The sequence below is a fragment of the Danio aesculapii genome, chromosome 22 (assembly GCF_903798145.1).
Source record: "Danio aesculapii chromosome 22, fDanAes4.1, whole genome shotgun sequence".
NCBI classification, from domain to species: Eukaryota; Metazoa; Chordata; class Actinopteri; order Cypriniformes; family Danionidae; genus Danio; species Danio aesculapii.
In genome coordinates this window covers 122,332-139,953 of record NC_079456.1, presented here as the reverse complement: position 1 = coordinate 139,953, position 17,622 = coordinate 122,332, and the positions used below count along the sequence as shown (strand labels likewise).

General features: G+C 39.9%; 1 long non-coding RNA gene and 1 pseudogene across 1 annotated transcript in view; one reads left to right on the top strand and one right to left on the bottom strand.

Moving 5' to 3' along the window:
- Positions 1 to 16,777, top strand: part of LOC130216315 (uncharacterized) — a 54,316-nt gene extending 37,539 nt beyond the window's left edge. Inside the window, exon 2 of the long non-coding RNA XR_008835786.1 lies at positions 14,970 to 16,777. This is a non-coding gene — a long non-coding RNA (uncharacterized LOC130216315). The remainder of the gene's footprint in view (positions 1 to 14,969) is intronic.
- LOC130216314 (myosin heavy chain, fast skeletal muscle-like) lies at positions 1,953 to 12,614 on the bottom strand (annotated as a pseudogene).
- Positions 16,778 to 17,622: the final 845 nt, after the last annotated feature.

Below are 17,622 nucleotides of genomic sequence, written 5' to 3'. Positions count from 1 at the left end.
TTGTGTAAAGCAGCTTCACATAGAAGATTATAGTGAATTGAAACAGCGCAGTTCAGTTTTCAGTCCAGTTTAGCTCAGTTCAGTGTGGTTTTATTTTCATTGCTGAGAGTTTAAACACTGAAGAGCAAATCCATTGATGCGCAGCTCCACGGGTCCCGAACCATGCAAGCCAGTGGTGACTGCGGCGAGGAAAAAACTTGGCGAAAACCAATTAGCGAAAGTGAAGAATTAAAAAACCTCCAGAGAAACCAGGCTCAGTTGGGCACGACTTTTTCTCCTCTGGCCAAGTGTCTTCTGCAGAGCTGCAGTCTAGGCGATGAAGGCTGGAGACTACTGTCCTTGTACATTTTTTGGGTTTTGATATTGTAACAATTAGTTGATGAGAAGAGGCTTGATCAACTAAAATTTTATTACATAGAGTTTTTAAATGCACAGGATACTGTGAAATGAATCAATGATTGACATTATGAAATAAACCTATTGCTATAAACCTATAGTGAAGCTATATCTTGCTTTACAAGCACTCAGGTGCAGTCTTGTCGTGTTTCCATATGAGCCTGGAACAACGCTGCAGGAATACAAGCCGCTCTCTTACCATATCTGTATGCATGGTTGGACAACTCTGCTGAACCATGCTGAAGTGATAGAATGCTTGCACGCATGATGTCGCCACTTGGGTGCTTGGCTGCTAATTTCTTCATAGCTGGCTAGTCAGAAGATATTGTTTGTTTATTTATTTAGTTTTTGTTATTCAATGAAGTAAATATCAGAAAAAAGGAGTCCCAAAGACAGAAATATCTCTGTTTACATTACACTCACGTTACCTAGGCAACAACTGATGCATTTGTATCACATTCCAAAAGTTCTGTTATTGGCCCCAGAGTGGGAAATTAACCATTCCGTTTACTGACTGGCCTGAATGGTTAAGCAAACAGAACCATTTGACCATTCGCACTTGAGCCTTTATTAGGCTATGTAGGCAAAGGCTCATTATTATTTAAATTGCTTAATAATACACTTTAAATAACTAGTTGAAGTAAATACACATTTTGATATCCTGTCATGGAGATGTAACATTAAAGGTCAGTGTACTGAATCCCAGACTCATTGTTTGGCGTCATGAGACCTCTAGAGGAGCCATGGATATTACATTGGAGTTGCCTGTTGTGTTTTTGCCATTAGCTTGCATTTTTATGAATTACCAAACACCACAATTTTGGATATCCTGAGGTTGAGCAAATTAAAAGCTAATCTAAGTTTTGTTATTTTTAAATTTTAAAGGAGCTAAAATGAATTGCACTTTTATTTAGTATTTGTGTTGTGTTAATGTTTTTTTCCCCTTACCCTTTTCTATTTTAATATTTCCTTTTTGTCATCATCTTATTATCTAATGCTATTCTTGTACAGTGTGTAAATAGTGGTTTGTATTTTCTGCAGAATGTTCTGTTCTTACTTGGCATTGAACTTTATGCATTGAACTTAAAATGCCCCTTTACCTTCATGCATTTATCAAATACTTTTACACCATCATATTTTGTTGAGCTAAACTGAATGCTACGACATTCACACTGGCATTGAATTGAATTTTATCAGTATGATCTCACAGCTAAATAGAAACTTTACATATAACTGTTGAGAAATGGACTCAGCTGTGTGTTAATCTCTGCAAAACTGCTTTCACACCACCTGTATTGCATTAAGCTTTAAAACAATTAAAGGTGACTTGACTACACTTTTGTCTTACCAAGATAGGTTTACATTTTTTTTGTGAGTTCAGTGTTTTCATTTATGTACATTTTAGCTGTATGTATTGTTGTATTTGATAGTGGACTGTAGAAAAGAGAATTATAGTCATCAAGGTTAGGAGTACTGAAAGGATGAATCAGTGTCTCTTTTTAAAAAGAGGAGTATGTGATGAAGTGTGAAACTGGAAAAAATGATAAAGAACAGAATCATAATTCACAATTTTAATGGACGTAGGAAAACTCAGCACGATCAGGGCTTGGCTATGTCATATTATATGTCTGCTTTAGGAGAAGTGTCTCATCTTCATTCTTCATCTTTGCTCTTAAAAAAGCAAAATAACAAACATTACGATCTGTTGCATATGTGATGTATACATTTTCTCTACTTTATCATCATTTATTGGTACCTTTCCTACATCGCGGCTCTTGGCTCTCAGCTTGTTGACCTGGGACTCAGCGATATCAGCGCGCTCCTGAGCCTCCTCCATCTCATGCTGCACCTTCCTGTACCTGGACAGGTGAGTGTTGGCCTGCTCCTCCTGTTGGGATTACACAAGATATCATCCCACATTTATCTGCCATTTATCAAAACGTCACACTGAAGGAGGCATTGGATATTAGACTTACAGCTTCTTCAGCCTGGCGCTTGTAGGCCTTCACTTTCAGCTGCAGCTTGTCCACCAGATCCTGCAGGCGAGTCACGTTCTTCTTGTCTTCCTCGGTCTGTCAGTGCAAATATTTTTTATGATCTTTTTAAGGTATATTATTATATAAGGAAATGTATTTCTAGTTACAGTAATTGTTTACCTGGTAGGTGAGTCCTCACTCTTCTCTCATATTTGCGCACTCCTTTTACGGCATCTGCACCGCGTCTTTGTTCAGCTTCAACTTCACTCTCCAACTCACGAACCTTCAGTAAAGTTTAGTAAGAAAATCTGCTCTAGCCATTTAATCTAAGTGTTAATTGTATGTAGCTGTTCAACCTTACCCTGGACTCCAGTTTCTGAAGCTGTTTCTTTCCACCCTTCATGGCCAGATTCTCCGCCTCATCCAGCCGGTGCTGCAGGTCTTTGACAGTCACCTCCAGGTTCTTCTTCATCTCTCCAGGTGAGCGCTGGTGTCCTGCTCCTTCTTCAGCTCCTCAGCCATCATGGCAGCCTGAAATATCAACCATGAAGTTTAAATGATAAGAATATGTAGTAGAACCTTCCATGAAGCTTTCCTTTGTTACCTCAGGCAGCTCAGTAAAAGAAGAGTGAGAATAGAGCAACAGAATGTAAACACTCACATCAGTGATGGCCTTCTTGGCCTTCTCCTCTGCATTTCTGGCCTCCTGAACTGCATCATCCACCTCACCTTGAACCTGGACCAGATCAGCCTCAAGCTTCTTCTTGGTGTTAATAAGACTGTATTCTGCGAGTTATAAACAGTTTTAGTATGTGCCTGTTTTCAAATAGCCTTGCATATGTTTTTAAATGCATTTGTGATGAGTTCTGTACTTGTGAGTGCAGCAGTCCCACAACGCTCACTGGCATCCACCAGCTCCTGCTCTGCCACTTTGCGGCCTCTCTCTGTTTGCTCCAGTGCGGCTCTCAGCTCCTCAATCTCTGCTTGCATCAGGTTATTCCTGCGTTCCACCATGGCCACCTGCTCCTTCATGTCCTCTGGTCCTCTGAGAGCTTCATCAAGGTGGAGTGGGCATCCTGTGATAAGATTCTTTCTGTGGTTAGTTATCTCACATTCATTTAAAATGTCACAAGTTTCATATTCTTTGCAAAGATACCTTGAGTTGGCCTTGGGACATTCCTGAGCTGTTTCTGAGCCTCAGCAGCCTGGCGGTTGGCATGACTCAGCTGGATTTCCATCTCATTCAGATCTCCCTCCATCTTCTTTTTGACTCTGAGGGCATCATTTCTGCTCCTGATCTCAGAGTCAGAGTGCTCTGCATGGAATCGATCACCTCTTTGGCTGTTCCTCTGATCTGTTCCATCTCTTCATCCTTCTCAGCAAGCTTCCTGTCAATCTCACTCTTCACCTGGTTCAGCTCCAGCTGCACACGCAGAATCTTGGGACTCCTCGTGCTCCAGGGTGCCCTACAAGAGAAAAAGACAAAATGTGACTTTTCAAATAGGTTATCTTTTCATTGTTTATTTCATTTTACTGATTTCCATTGAAGCACAATCAAGATGGATTATATAGCAGAGTGTTGAAACCCCTGTAAATATTGTTCAAAGCAATTCTATAATTTTAAAAGTAGTAAAAAATAGTACTCTGCTTCTTCAAGTGCAGTCTGGATCTCTGCTTTCTCAGACTCCACAGTCTTCTTGGATTTCTCTAAACTCATGAATGCTCTTTCCAGTCTCTCCAAGCTGCTCAGTGAGGTCAGAAATCTCCTCTAAACGGGTGTAAAAAACTGTATTTATTCATTGTTCTAAAATTGCTTATTAAATTCTCCTGTAAAAATAAAAGTGGCATTTACGTTGCAGATTCTGTTCTCCCTCTTCAGGGTCTCAAGCTGGTCCAGAGCTTCTTCATAAGAGTTCTTCATTTGAAAATCTCAGTGCTGAGAGAACGAGCTTCTTTCTGAGCACCTTCTAGTTCAGCCTGCCTTCCTCATACTTCTGCTTCCACTCTGCTAGGACCTGATGATGTGGGCATATGTGGGCATTGTTAATTAGCAAGGTCCACAGTTCAGGGTTTAGGATTCTAGGTATTCCACTTCTTTCTTACCTTGTCAAAGTTTCTCTGCTTCTTGTCAAGGTTAGCAGCCAATGCATTTGCTCTCTCCACATCAATCATGAGGTCCTCTACTCACCCTGCAGTCTCTGTTTTGTTTTCTCCAGCGATGCACACTTGGAGTTCACTGCCTCAATGGATTCTTCAGCATCCTGCAGACGCTGAGCCCAGCTTTTTCCTATAAAACATAAAATAAATGAAGCCAAATATGTCAAATTAAATTAGAAATAGTGAAGACTTTTGTTTGCTTTGTTTACTTGGATTCCTCAAGCTCCTCCGTACGCTGGATGGCATCAGTCTCATATTTGGTTCTCCATTGTGGCCACCTCACTGTTGGCCTTAGACATTCCACGCTGGAGTTCAGCTTTGGCTCTTGCTCTCCTCCTCAAACTGCCTCTCTGAGCAAATCACAGTCATGGCGGGCAGACTGAACCGCATGGGCCAGAGCATTCTTGGCCTAAAAAAACCCCAGTTTTTTCAACAGTCCACAATTTATTATTTTATATAAAAAAAGAAAAAAACGATTTTTGTATAACCTTACTTTGACTTCTTCCTCAACATGTCTCTTGAGCTCCTCTATTTGCTGTGTATAGGCCTGTTTTCCTCTAGTTAACTGTGAAACAAGTGCTTCTTTCTCCTCCAGTTGGCGGCCATATTCACCTTTGCACAAGTTAATGGATATTATCATAAAATAGAGCTTTATTGAACTATAGGAAACTTAACTCTATTGAAGTTTGACTGTGTAGTTTCACCTGCCATGTCTTACCATTTTCAGTCTGAAGTCTTGCACGTTGTGCATTCATGTCATTCAGCTGGCGAACATTTTCATCACTCTTTGTCTTGATTTCACTCAGCTGATCTTCAAGAGTGCGGCACATCTTCTCTAAATTACCCTAAAGATATTTAGAGTTATGTAAAGGTGTCTGAAAATATGATTTTATATATTTTTTATGATTCAATTAAGACATTACCTTTGCCTTAGCCACAGCCTCCATGTTGCTTGACAAGTCATCAATCTCCATTTTATATTCACTCTTTTCCTTCTCCAGCTTCTGCTTGACCCGCTGGAGGTTGTCGATCTGTTCTCCGAGTTCAGCCACACTGTCTGCTTGCTTCTTTCGGAGAGCTGCAGCTGTAGCTTCATGCTGCAAGGTGGACTCTTCCAGATCACGACGCAGCTTCTGGAATTCTGCTTCACGCTTCTTGTTCATCTCAATCTGGGCCAGCAGTGGCACCTCCAGCTTCCTCAAGCCTCTCACTGATCTCTTCAAGTTCCCTGGAGGAGATCGGCTCTCTGCTTCTCCACTTTAGCACGAGCAGCTCGCTCAGCCTCGATTTCCTCTTTCCAACTCCTCAATACGAGCCTAAACAAAGAAAAAAGTGATAATCGTGTGCCACTTGTATTAAAGATTCATTCATTTATTAATTTTCCTTCAGCTTATGCCCTTATTTTTTTTAGGGGTCGCCACATGGGAATGAACCACCATATGTTTTACGCAGTGGATGCCCTTCCAGCTACAACCTAGTTCTGGGAAACACCTACACACTTCACACATGCACTCATACACTATAGCCAATTTTGTTTACCCAATTTAGTTATTGTTCATGTCTTTGGACTGTGGGAGAATAAAACTCCACACAAAAACATCAACTGACCTATTAAGGACCCCATTCATATATATATATATATATATATATATATATATATATATATATATATATATATATATATATATCACATAGAATAAATAGAGTTAGTGTTACCTGAAGTTCTTTGATCTTCTTCTGAAGCTGTGCTCCCAAAGACTGTTCATCCTCAATCTTGCTGAGGAGCTGGCTTTTCTCAAAATCTTTCCTGTTGTTAAAGTATTTTTTTTATTATAAATATTTGCAATATATAAGTTAGTTGCAGTACACTCACTTCTTGGTCTTCTCCTCTGATTGCTGCTTGTCGTTCTCCAGGTCCATTATGGACTCTTGGGCCAGTTTCAGGTCACCCTCAAGCTTCCTCTTGGCTCTCTCGAGGTCCATACGAAGCTTCTTCTCTTGCTCCAGTGAGCCCTCAAGCTGTTGTTACAGAAACCAGAACATTAAAATTGTATTGTGTACATGAGTAATTAAAGTTATGTTAAACATCTACATCATCCACTTGCTGCTCAAGCTGCTCTTAGATTTAGTCAGAGTGTTGACTTTGTATTCCTCTGCCTGAAGGTCATCAAGGGTCTGCTGATGTGCCTCTTGGAGGGCTTTTTTCTCTTTGGTCAGCTTGGCAATGCTCTCATCCTGAGAGGCCATCTCCTCTGTCAGGTTTTTCACCTAAGGGGAAACATTACTCTTTGATTGTATTCTCAAGAAACTGAACACAACAGTGTAAAGATGTGCAAATAATGTTGACCTTATTTTCTGTTGCATGTTTCTCCTTCTCCACTTTGGCTAAAGTGAGCTCCAGGTCATCAATGTCTTTCTTCAGCTCGGAGCATTCGTCCTCCAGTTTCCTCTTCTTGGCTGTCAGTTCAGCATTGATTTCCTCCTCATCTTCCAGCCTCTCGCTTGTCTCTTTGAGTTTAGCCTCGAGCTGGATCTTGCTTTTAATGAGACCTTCACATCTCTCCTCAGCATCAGAGAGGTTTTCAGTTTCCTGTTCATTGCAACGGATACAGTTATTACTTTATGTTGATAGTTGCTGGTTCTGTATGCACTCAATAAGAAATCAAATACTCACAGATGCTACTTGTAGTGAAGGTCATTTTTCTCCTGAAGAAGTGACACCATTTTCTCCTCAAGCTCCTTCTTTTTAGCCAATGCCTTTGTAAGATCCTCTTTCATTTTTTCAAAGTTCTCCTTCATGGCTGCCATTTCTTTCTCAGTCTCTGCACTCTTCAGAAGAGGCTTGATCTTGAAGTAGAGCTTCATCCATGGCCAATGTTTGACATTCATGAATGAGCGGATGTTGTATTGGATGGAATAAATTGCATCCCTGTACAAAACGTAATCAGTAAATCAGTCTTAACCATCTGTTGGAAACAAATTGCTTTTTTTCCAAACAGTTTCACAGGTCTAAGTTAATTGTACCTCCTCTCCATCATTTTGACAAACTCTTTTCTCATGACATATCCACGGCACAAAGCTTGAGTCATGGTAACCAGCGTTGCTAGTTTTTCATCTCTCATCTCCTCAAGAGTACCTAGAAGACCAGCTTTGAAGAACACCTACATGAACATTTGGCAGGTATTAGTGGTGTGATGATGAAGTCAAGTAGTCCACTTCAAATGTGTGTGGCCTGAAGCAGACAGTATGACTTTTAAAATAAATTAGTTAAAAGGAGTAAAAAAAAAAAAAAAAGTATTTTATAGAAAAATATTGCCGGTTGGATTCTTGAACATAGCACCTATCCCAAAATGTCTCCTTTTGTGCTGGAAGCAAATTGATGTGCACTGCTTCAGTTGTCTACAGTATGTGTGTGTGTGTGTGTGTGTGTGTGTGTGTGTGTGTGTGTGTGTGTGTGTGTGTGCGTGTGTGTGTATTTTCTATTTAATGTTTCTACCGTGTGTGTGTGCCCCAACTCTGAAAAAATGCAGATAACAATTTGAGTATGGGTTACCATATTTGGCATACACTTATTGTTTTACCCAAAATATAGTTTTTTTTTTTGTTTGAGGAGGTTTATTATTTTCTCTTTCTCTGCTCTTTGATCTTGTCCCAAAGTTAAAGAGTATGCTTCAAGTTTAGAGATGCATGATAGGATTCAACCACATTTTGTGTAAAACTGTTCTTCAAATTAAAAGAAAGTTTGCACATGTTTTATTCACAGAGGAGCTCACCTTGGTGTGTCCAAACTTGTATTGAGTGTGGTCAACATCAATAGAGCCCAAGAGTTTCTCTGAAGCCTTTTTGTTGTCGATGAACTGTCCCTCAGGAATGACACTAGCATTCAATACTTTGTATCTGAAGAACATTCAGTGAGAGTCATGTTGTAAAACAACAAAATCCTATTGATCAGATGTTGAAGAATATTTAGTGCATCATCTTTAAATTAGAGGTAGTAAAAGAGTGTCATTACCGCTGCTTGAAGTCACCGTAGAGGATTCTGCTGGGGAAACCCTTCCTGCAGATTCTGATACCTTCCAACACACCGTTACACCTGAGCTGGTGGATAACCAGGAAGTTCTCCATCAGACCTGAATAAAAGATATTCTTTTAGTTCCATAAATATTCTCAGAACTGTGATGCATTGGAGCTATTGGAGATCACATGTACCTGGAGTCTTGGACTCATTAGGAATCAAGCAGCGCACAAAGTGAGGGTGAGTGCTCCTCAGGTTAGTCATCAGCTTACCCAAGTTCTCCTGTGGAAGTGTTTGCATTAGTCCCATCTTTAATTACCAATGAATTTCACATCCTTCATCAGAAGAGAGAATCTGATTACCCTGAACAGTGCAGACACAGTCTGGAAGGAACCACCCTTCTTCTTGCCTCCTTTCTTGCCTCCACCACCCTCACCTGTTTAATGACAAAAAAATTGTCAATGTTTTGTTGTTTTCATTATTCATTCAATACATTTTTTTTGATAATGACAGATGTTTCAGATACACGTAATATCAGAATTCATTAAATGCAGATGGTTGTACCTTCAGCAGCAGCATGAGAGGCATACAGGAAGGCCAGCACTTTGAGCGATGACTTTTGGTAGAGTTGCACAACAGAGTCATTCAGTGGATCCTTGTTCTTATCCAGCCAGCCAACAATGTTGTAGTCCACAGTGCCGGCGTAGTGCACAAGAGAGAAGTGAGCCTCTGCCTTACCTTTGGCAGGCTTGGGCTTCTGGAAAGCTGTACATTTTCCCAGATGCTGGTCATGCAGCTTGTTTTTAAAGCTTGTGTCTGTGGCCTTGGGGAACATGCACTCCTCTTCAAGGATGGAGAAGATGCCCATTGGCTGTTGAAGAAATATTCACCCTCAATATCAAGTACAGTCTCAATGTGAATAGGCATTTAAGTTGCTGAATGTACTCTTACCTTCTCAATGAGCTCAATGCAGGCAGCCAAGTCCATACCGAAGTCAATGAACTCCCATTCAATGCCTTCTTTCTTGTACTCCTCTTGCTCCAGAACAAACATGTGGTGGTTGAAGAACTGTTGCAGTTTCTCATTTGTGAAGTTGATGCAAAGCTGCTCCAAGCTGTTGAACTGGTAATAGAGCAGAGGCAGGTTCTTACTATGTTCTATGTTTTACTGTGGATATAAAAGGCTGATGCTTACATCAAAGATCTCAACCCAGCAATGTCCAGCACACCAATGAAGAACTGTCTGGGCTGCTTTGTGTCCAACATCTCATTGATACGGATGACCATCCACAAGAACATTTTCTCATAGACAGACTTGCAGAGAGCTGAAACTGCGTTGTTCACCTGAGAAATTCAAGGGTCAGTTTAATTAATATTAGCCTTTATTTTCTCCTAAATACTGTGATGGTCTGTTGCAGGTTTCTAGATGTATTCATCTATCAAGCAGGTAAGTGATCACCTGTGGGACTGTCTGGCCTTTGGTCACCATCTCATTTCCGACCTTCACTCTGGGGTAACACAGAGCTTTCAGCATGTCAGCAGAGTTGAGGCCCATGAGGTAGGCGATTTTATCAGCCACTAAGGAAGAACAGATTTACTCATTATTGTCATTAATGAAGCCAATGTTGGCATGCTAATATGTGCTTCTGTCATGTCTTACCCTCAGTGCCATCAGGTTCGGCCTGCTCCTCTCTCTGCTTCTGTTTGAACTTCATGCTCCCATGGTGCATCACAGAACCGGTGAGCTTGTAGATGGCGATTTTCTCATCAGCAGTGAAGCCCAGAATGTCAATGGCAGTCTGTTTTTACATAAACCATATTAAACATATAATTCGAAAGACAAAAAGAGCTGGTATCTTAAAACACATGTAATGCAGTATTCAGGGTTATTTTCTATTTAGGTCCATATATTTCATTAACATAATACTACTAATATTTTTTGTCCACATACATCTGTGGCAATGAACTCCTCCACATCATTGATGCTCTTGACAGTGATTTCACCCTGGCTGATCATTGGATAGTCATAAGGGTTGGTGGTGATGAGCAGGGCCTCTGTGAAGAATTGATGTGCAGCATGTTAACAGTTTTCTCAAGAAAACAAAGACCTAAAACCCACAATCCTGTAGGTTTCTCACCGAGCAGCTCTGGCTTGTGTCCAGTCATGAGCTGGTAGAAGATGTGGTAACTCCTCTCAGCAGACAGCTGGAATGTTACTCTTGACTTTTCCAGCAAATCTTTGGAACAAAAAAAGCTGATCTATGTACATTTTGCATCCCTGTTAATCTTTGTTTTAAAATAATTTTAACTCACAGGTTTCAATGTCAGCTGAGGCCAGTTTTCCAGTGGACCCAAAATGAATCCTGATGAATTTGCCCTACAGATTTATTTGCAAAAGCTTAACCATTTGGACGTTTAAAAATGTGACAATATTTAAAATTGTAAAATTATTCATATATTTCACTTACAAAACGAGAAGAGTTGTCGTTCCTTACAGTCTTGGCATTACCATAAGCCTCCAGCAGAGGGTTTGCAGCAATGATCTGGTCCTCCAGTGATCCCTGGATGGTATTTTTGTACAGTGGATAGTTATTAGGTGAAGCTCAAATTCTGTAATTCACTACATAAATAGGTGTTTACTGACCTGCATCTTTCCAGCGACAGGCTCTTGCTTCTTTGCTCCAGACATTGCACCAACAGTTGCAAAGTACTGAATGACACGTTTTTGTGTTCACAGTCTTTCCTGCACCAGATTCTCCACTGGAGATTTAAACAAGATTATATAGTTATAAATTTTCATTGATTTAAAATGTATAGATTACAAACTAAAAAGCTTAGTTTCGTTCGGGTTTACTCACGTAATCAGGACAGACTGATTTTCACGATCTGAAAATCAAGCATATTGTTATGAGGGTTTCCTTACTTTTTTGTTTATGCGTTGTTAGTAATGAATATGATATCTGCTTATCCTAACAGTTTAGATGAGACTAAGTTTTTAATCTTCTGTGTTTAGCTGAAAAATTGCTAGGTGTGGTTTTCTGCATAGTTGGTAAGCACTTACCAGTGAGCATGAACTGGTAGGCGTTGTCAGAGATGGAGAAGATGTGAGGTGGGGCTTCAATCCTCTTCTTGCCTCTGTATCCAGCTACAACAACTGCGTCGTACACTGGGAGCCACTTGTATGGATTGACAGTGACGCAGAACAAGCCAGAGTAGGTCTGAAACAGAGATTGACAGACCAGTTTTACAGTGCTGCCACCCCATCCACTAAAAAAAATTACTTAAAATTTTAAGGCAACAAACTTCAGAAGGTTTTTGCTTTTACTCAACTAAGTTGAGTCACATGCAGTAATTGGTTTGAATGTTGAGTCAACTCAAAAATGTCCTAAAGTTTGTTGCCCTAAAATTAAGCCGAGTTTTTTTGCAGTGCAGGAATAAAATAAGATTCACAGAGACTCACATAGATCATCCATGCTGCGTAACGCTCTTTGAGGTTATACAGCACAGATGGCTCGTTGAGGTGGGTCATCATGGCCATGTCCTCAATTTTGTCAAACTTGGGAGGATTCATGGGGAAGATTTCATCTTCTTTTACCGTGACGGTCTGAAATGAACATTGAGACTTTCTGTACACACTGTTGGACATTATCTGAACTTATATTTTCAGTGTGATACTTACTTTCCCACTGTGAGTTTTGACAGTAGCTTTGCCACCCTCTCTACTTGTAAGAGTACCTTTCAGGTACATCTCATCTGCATCAATCACAAAGTACGCCGATTTGGCATCAAAGGGAGTGTTCTGAGCCTCTATTCTCTCTCTTTCTGGCTTCCGGAGGTAAACAGCCGCCGGGCCGAAACACTCCATTTCTCCATCCCCCATGGTTGTACTTTTCTTATAAAATGTTAAGAGGTAAAGAGGTTAAGTATCTATCTTTGTTTAGTTCTGAAGAAATGTTTTCCAGTATCTTGTTTTTCACACAGTACTGTTCTAAATGATGCAGGATATCATGACATGCACATCCAAGCTGCTCACCTTCCTGTTTTCAAGGGTGGAAGGGTTTTTGCTGGGTTCTGTGAAATGCATAGGGGCATAGTATTTAATAAAAAAAAAAAAAAAAAAAAAAAAAATAATAATAATAATAAGTAATGTTTAGCATGTTTTGTTTTGATATATTGTCCAATAATAACCAATTTTCTAAAGTATAAAAACATTGCTGTTATTATCAGTCAAATAGAACAGCAATCAAATGCAAATTTTAATAATGTCATGTTTGGGTTCACTTACCTTCCCAGTGGCTGACAGTCTTTCAGGTTCAAGATGTTTCCTTTTATACTCTCAAGACATTGTCTCGGCAGCGGAGCCGCACTGTTTTTGGTTGTAATGGGTTGGGTTTTGATGTCTATATATATGATTGTGTTGAACTGTTCTGTTATTTTTATCCTAGGATACAGTTACACACCCTATGGACTGATTGATAAGATGTCAGTGGAGTGTCTCTGAATTTAATTCTCTGTATTTGTATATTGATCACTTGATACGCATAGTTTCAGTAGTCTAAAAGGATCAATTCTTTCTATTGTGAAAGTTGTATGTGCACGTGATCACATTTTCTGCAGCAGATTCTCTACTGAGAATTCACAAAAGATGAAAGTCGTTTTTTAGTGCTAAATATCGGATTTTTACTTGAACAGAAGAATACATGCAAATGACATTGTGTTTTCACTGGTTAAACCATAAAGGGGAAACTGGAAAGCAGGAAAAAAAGAGGTTAAAAACAGGCAAATGTCCAGTATAGTGAATAGGCAAAGATGACCTTATTGATTTTCCCTCGACCTAAGGCCAATAGATGAATATTTTAAGATGAAGATAGTCCTATTACCCAAACATATACTTATAGTTGAGGCTGTATTATCAGATTTGTATTGGCAGGACTGAGTACCCTAGACACTCAACTCTATGGAAATGGCATTCAGATGCTCATGACTCCAGTGCGCTTTTGCGGCCTCAGATAATCTGCCTGGCACTTCATCAATGTGGGCACGGCCGTGGAGGAGCTGTCAGGTGGCTCTGGTATACGGTTTCAGTGCATCTCCAAGTCAAGCATGTTTATAAATAGGCTGAAGTCATATTAATGAAGATGGTTTGTGGTGTGGGAAGGAATGCCATCTAAATATACAGCCTTGACCATTAATGTTCTCTTCACTGTTTTTTTTTAGCTTAAATAGCTGATATTATAAGAGGCCAAGTGGGTTTCAGATGATTTTTGTTTACAGTGAAGCCCTCAGGAACAATCAAGACATCAGTGCAAACTCAGTGGATGAAAAGCACCACAGAGTTGTGAAAGAGCAGTCGTTCCCTAAATGGCTGTGTATGGATGAGCAGCTTATGTGTTGGCCGCGGCTCAGCTGTGGGGGAGCGTCTGCGAGCTTCTGGTGTACGGTTGCAGTACTTCTGCTGCTCAAGCATTTTTATTAATATGCCCCATCAAAGAAGGCATTGCTGTTCTTTCATCACACGTGTCTGTTGACAGAGCCAGCAGCTTTAACTGGTAAACGCACAGGTCTGATGAGATTTTCTCATCTTTCTGGAGTGTGTTCATCTTATTTTTTCAATCATTTCATTGTCTGTTTATGCTTCCTTCTACTTTGCAAGTGTCCAGCAGCAACCCACTAACATAATAGTGTCATTACACAATGTCATTGAATAATGTATAAAATAATAAATAAACAGCCAAAAGTATTTATTGTACTCCTGGGGACCACCCATGGACAGAAACAAACACAAAAAATCATCAGCAGTGTCACCTCACATAGAGAAGGTTACAGGTTTGAGTTCTGGCTGGGCCAGGAGTGTTTCTGTGCATGAGAGGAAACCCTTCCCAAACTGCAACACTCATAGAGGTTAAATAAAATCCTGAAACATGATTGAAACAAAAAATATATGTTAATAACAGATTATTTTACAATTATAGAATATACACAGCAATAGCATGCTTTCCCCATTCATAAATGTAATCAAATTTAAGTGTTTTCAGTCATGGAATGTGATAATTGATTGTGGGAACACTGCTGGCTGTAAAAAGGTTAATCGATATTGATTGATTGTTTGATCCTTTTTTCATCACACACTGGAGACATTTCTGTTGCAGCAGGCAGGGCATAACAATAAAGTAGAAATGTGCATGCATACACATACACCCACACACAAACACTAAGAGAATATTCAACATGTTAATTCATTTAGTTGGAAAGTATTTTCTTCACTTAACTAGAGCCCATCTCTGACACGAGAAAGGCGTTCGTAGTCTGAAAGGCCACAGCAGCTCTGATACAAAAGAATGTGATGGGCTTTGTCCTTCAACTAGGGGTTAAATGAACATGGCCTTGATAATCGCAGTAACGTTTCTTCTGTTTGTATTCCTACAGGTCACTGGGTCTGTTTTTGGCAGGACAGAATCTTACTGAAGATCCCAGCAGACCTTATAAGTTCTGGAAAATGTCTCACTCGCAGCATCACCCTTGACAGCTGTCTGCAGGCTCGAGGCTAAGAGACTTATAAAAATAGATGAAGGTTGTGGTCGTTTGTGTTTGATGGAGATGGCTGAGAGATTGTTTTCTCTGCTCACGTCCAGGGAAATTCCTGAGACATCCGTCTGCACAGAAATGCAGTGCAGACCGCAGAAGCGCCTCCTGTCCACCAGAGGTCTTTACTGCATCATGGAGACAAAACAGGGGTGGGGGATAATTTGAGTTCCTCACATTATAGACCAATTACCATGTTTGTAAACATTCAGGATGCTCTCGCAGGGAGGTGGCAGAAAGAAACCGGGAGCGCTAGCATTTACAGTGAGGGAATGAAATCTGATGTGGTACAGAGTTTGTTGTCTTAGAAATAAGATATATTGATTACACATTATATATATTATTTACATAATGCTTTCAGCGTATTGTAACAGCTCGTCACCCAGTGATAAGTACAGTGATTCAGCAAAATTAACGTTAAAGTGAGTGGCGTTCATCTAACAGCTCCATTTGCGATAGCACGCTCCCAATGGATATTGGATAAGACCAAATGACCAAGCATCTAGCCTCACATATACAATCTCATTGAAGGTCCAAGTGATTTTACAAGAGAGAAGTTAAAGATCTACAAGTCTTTGGATGCCAACAGTGTTGTGGTGTGTGGTCATGTGCATGAAATAATGCTCCAGGATGACCAGATTCAACACTATGTAGTGCTAAAAACCGAGGTTCTGCTTAGCCAAAAACAAGGAAAGAACAAGAATTAACGTTTTACAAGGCCAGAGTAATTAATCACCAACATGCAAAACGACACCATTCTGACAGCAAACTGCAGCTGTACAGCAGGGTATGTGAACTTACACATAGAGGTAAAGCTGGTTTATTATTCGCACATTCAGACTTTTTCCTTAATAATATAATTTCATCAAAGTATTATTTGCAAACTCTAAATAGCGAAATCATATTAGCAGCCAATGACTATCAAAGTACAACATTGGTCACAGTCAAATAAACAGTGTTAATGTTGTTTTCAAGTCACACTGCAGGTTATTTCAGACCGAATATTCAAAGGGCTGTGGTAAACGATATAGGGAGAGTGTCACAAGCTGTCACTGAATGAATAAGTGAATATAAAACCAAGTTTACCTTAATAACTTACACTTTCACGTTTCATTCTGAGCATTCAGTGTCCGCAGTTTAATTAACCATATTGAACTGTTTCTGCTGAAATCATTTCTGCAATCAAAAACCAGTAATGTGTCTGATTCAGCATAGCGTGAGCTTACCTGATATTACAGGAGAACTGCAGAGTCCAGCATTTCTAATTAGGTCGTCACTTCATTCAGCTCCCTTTTAGCCAAAGACATCTGCAGTTAGCCTTAAAGCAGTGTGGTGTACGGTAAACGTAAAAGTTTTCTATTTTTGTACTCTCGAATTTGGCATCCTACCGCACAACACGACATCTTTACTATTGCAGCCTGTGTTTTTTTTGCAACCAGGGACCCGTGTTACGTTTTTACACTGCCTTTTCATTCGTGTTAAACTGCGTGATATACTGAATATGGTCTACAGTCTGGCTTTATTTTCTACTCTTCATGCATGTTAAACTGCTTTGACACAGTCTACATTGTAAAAGAGCTGTAGAAATATAGATAGACATGTGTCAATGCCTGAACTGATACTTATAAGGCCAATAAACTGGCAATATATTATTTATTTGGGAAAGACACTATACACACTGTATAACTGCAGACACAACTCCTAAACTCTTCTGATTGTGACTGTAATGATGTGGGCCTTTAGTGCAGCTGCTGTGGAACTGCTGTACAAATAATCTCCAACAGACTTTTTGGTTGAAAACAGAAATCTGAATAATAATAATTAGGGATGCTCTGATCAATTGGCCGATAATCACAGTTAATCACACTCGATCGGTACTCTCCAATCTGGCCTATCTCAGGAACCGAGCACAGGTGTTTGTTTAGGAGTTTACAAAAAGAGGAAGTCACACTTGTGCTCCTGTATATTATGCATGGCCAACAGCAGCTACAACACGTGAGAAGGTAAATGATGTGCGGAGGCGTGAGCAATTGATGCACTTGAAGTTTCTCTCCTTCACTTTGGTCAATCGGTGAAGTTTGTTCCTCCACTATCCTGCTTGGTTTGGGCCTTGTGGAGCTACACATGGATGGATTTGCTCTTCAGTGTTTGGACTTTAAGCAGTGAAGATTAAACCACCGTGAACTGAACTTCAGCTCTGAACACTAGACTGACACAGCTTCAGTTTACTAGAACTTCTGTGTTCAGCTGCTGCCACACAATCTACACTAGAAGAGCTGGAGAAATACAGTTAAATTCAATTGAATTTGTTCACACCTAAATAGTTAAATGAGATGTGTTTAAGGGTTAATATGCAACATCTTTCATTTATTCTCTTGGGTAAGGAGAGATCTCCACTCGTATCATACTGATAAAGTGCTTAATGCATTATAAAGCTTTAAGCATCAGAATCAGTACTCTGTATCACCATGTATTGGTACTCTGTATTGGCCAATCA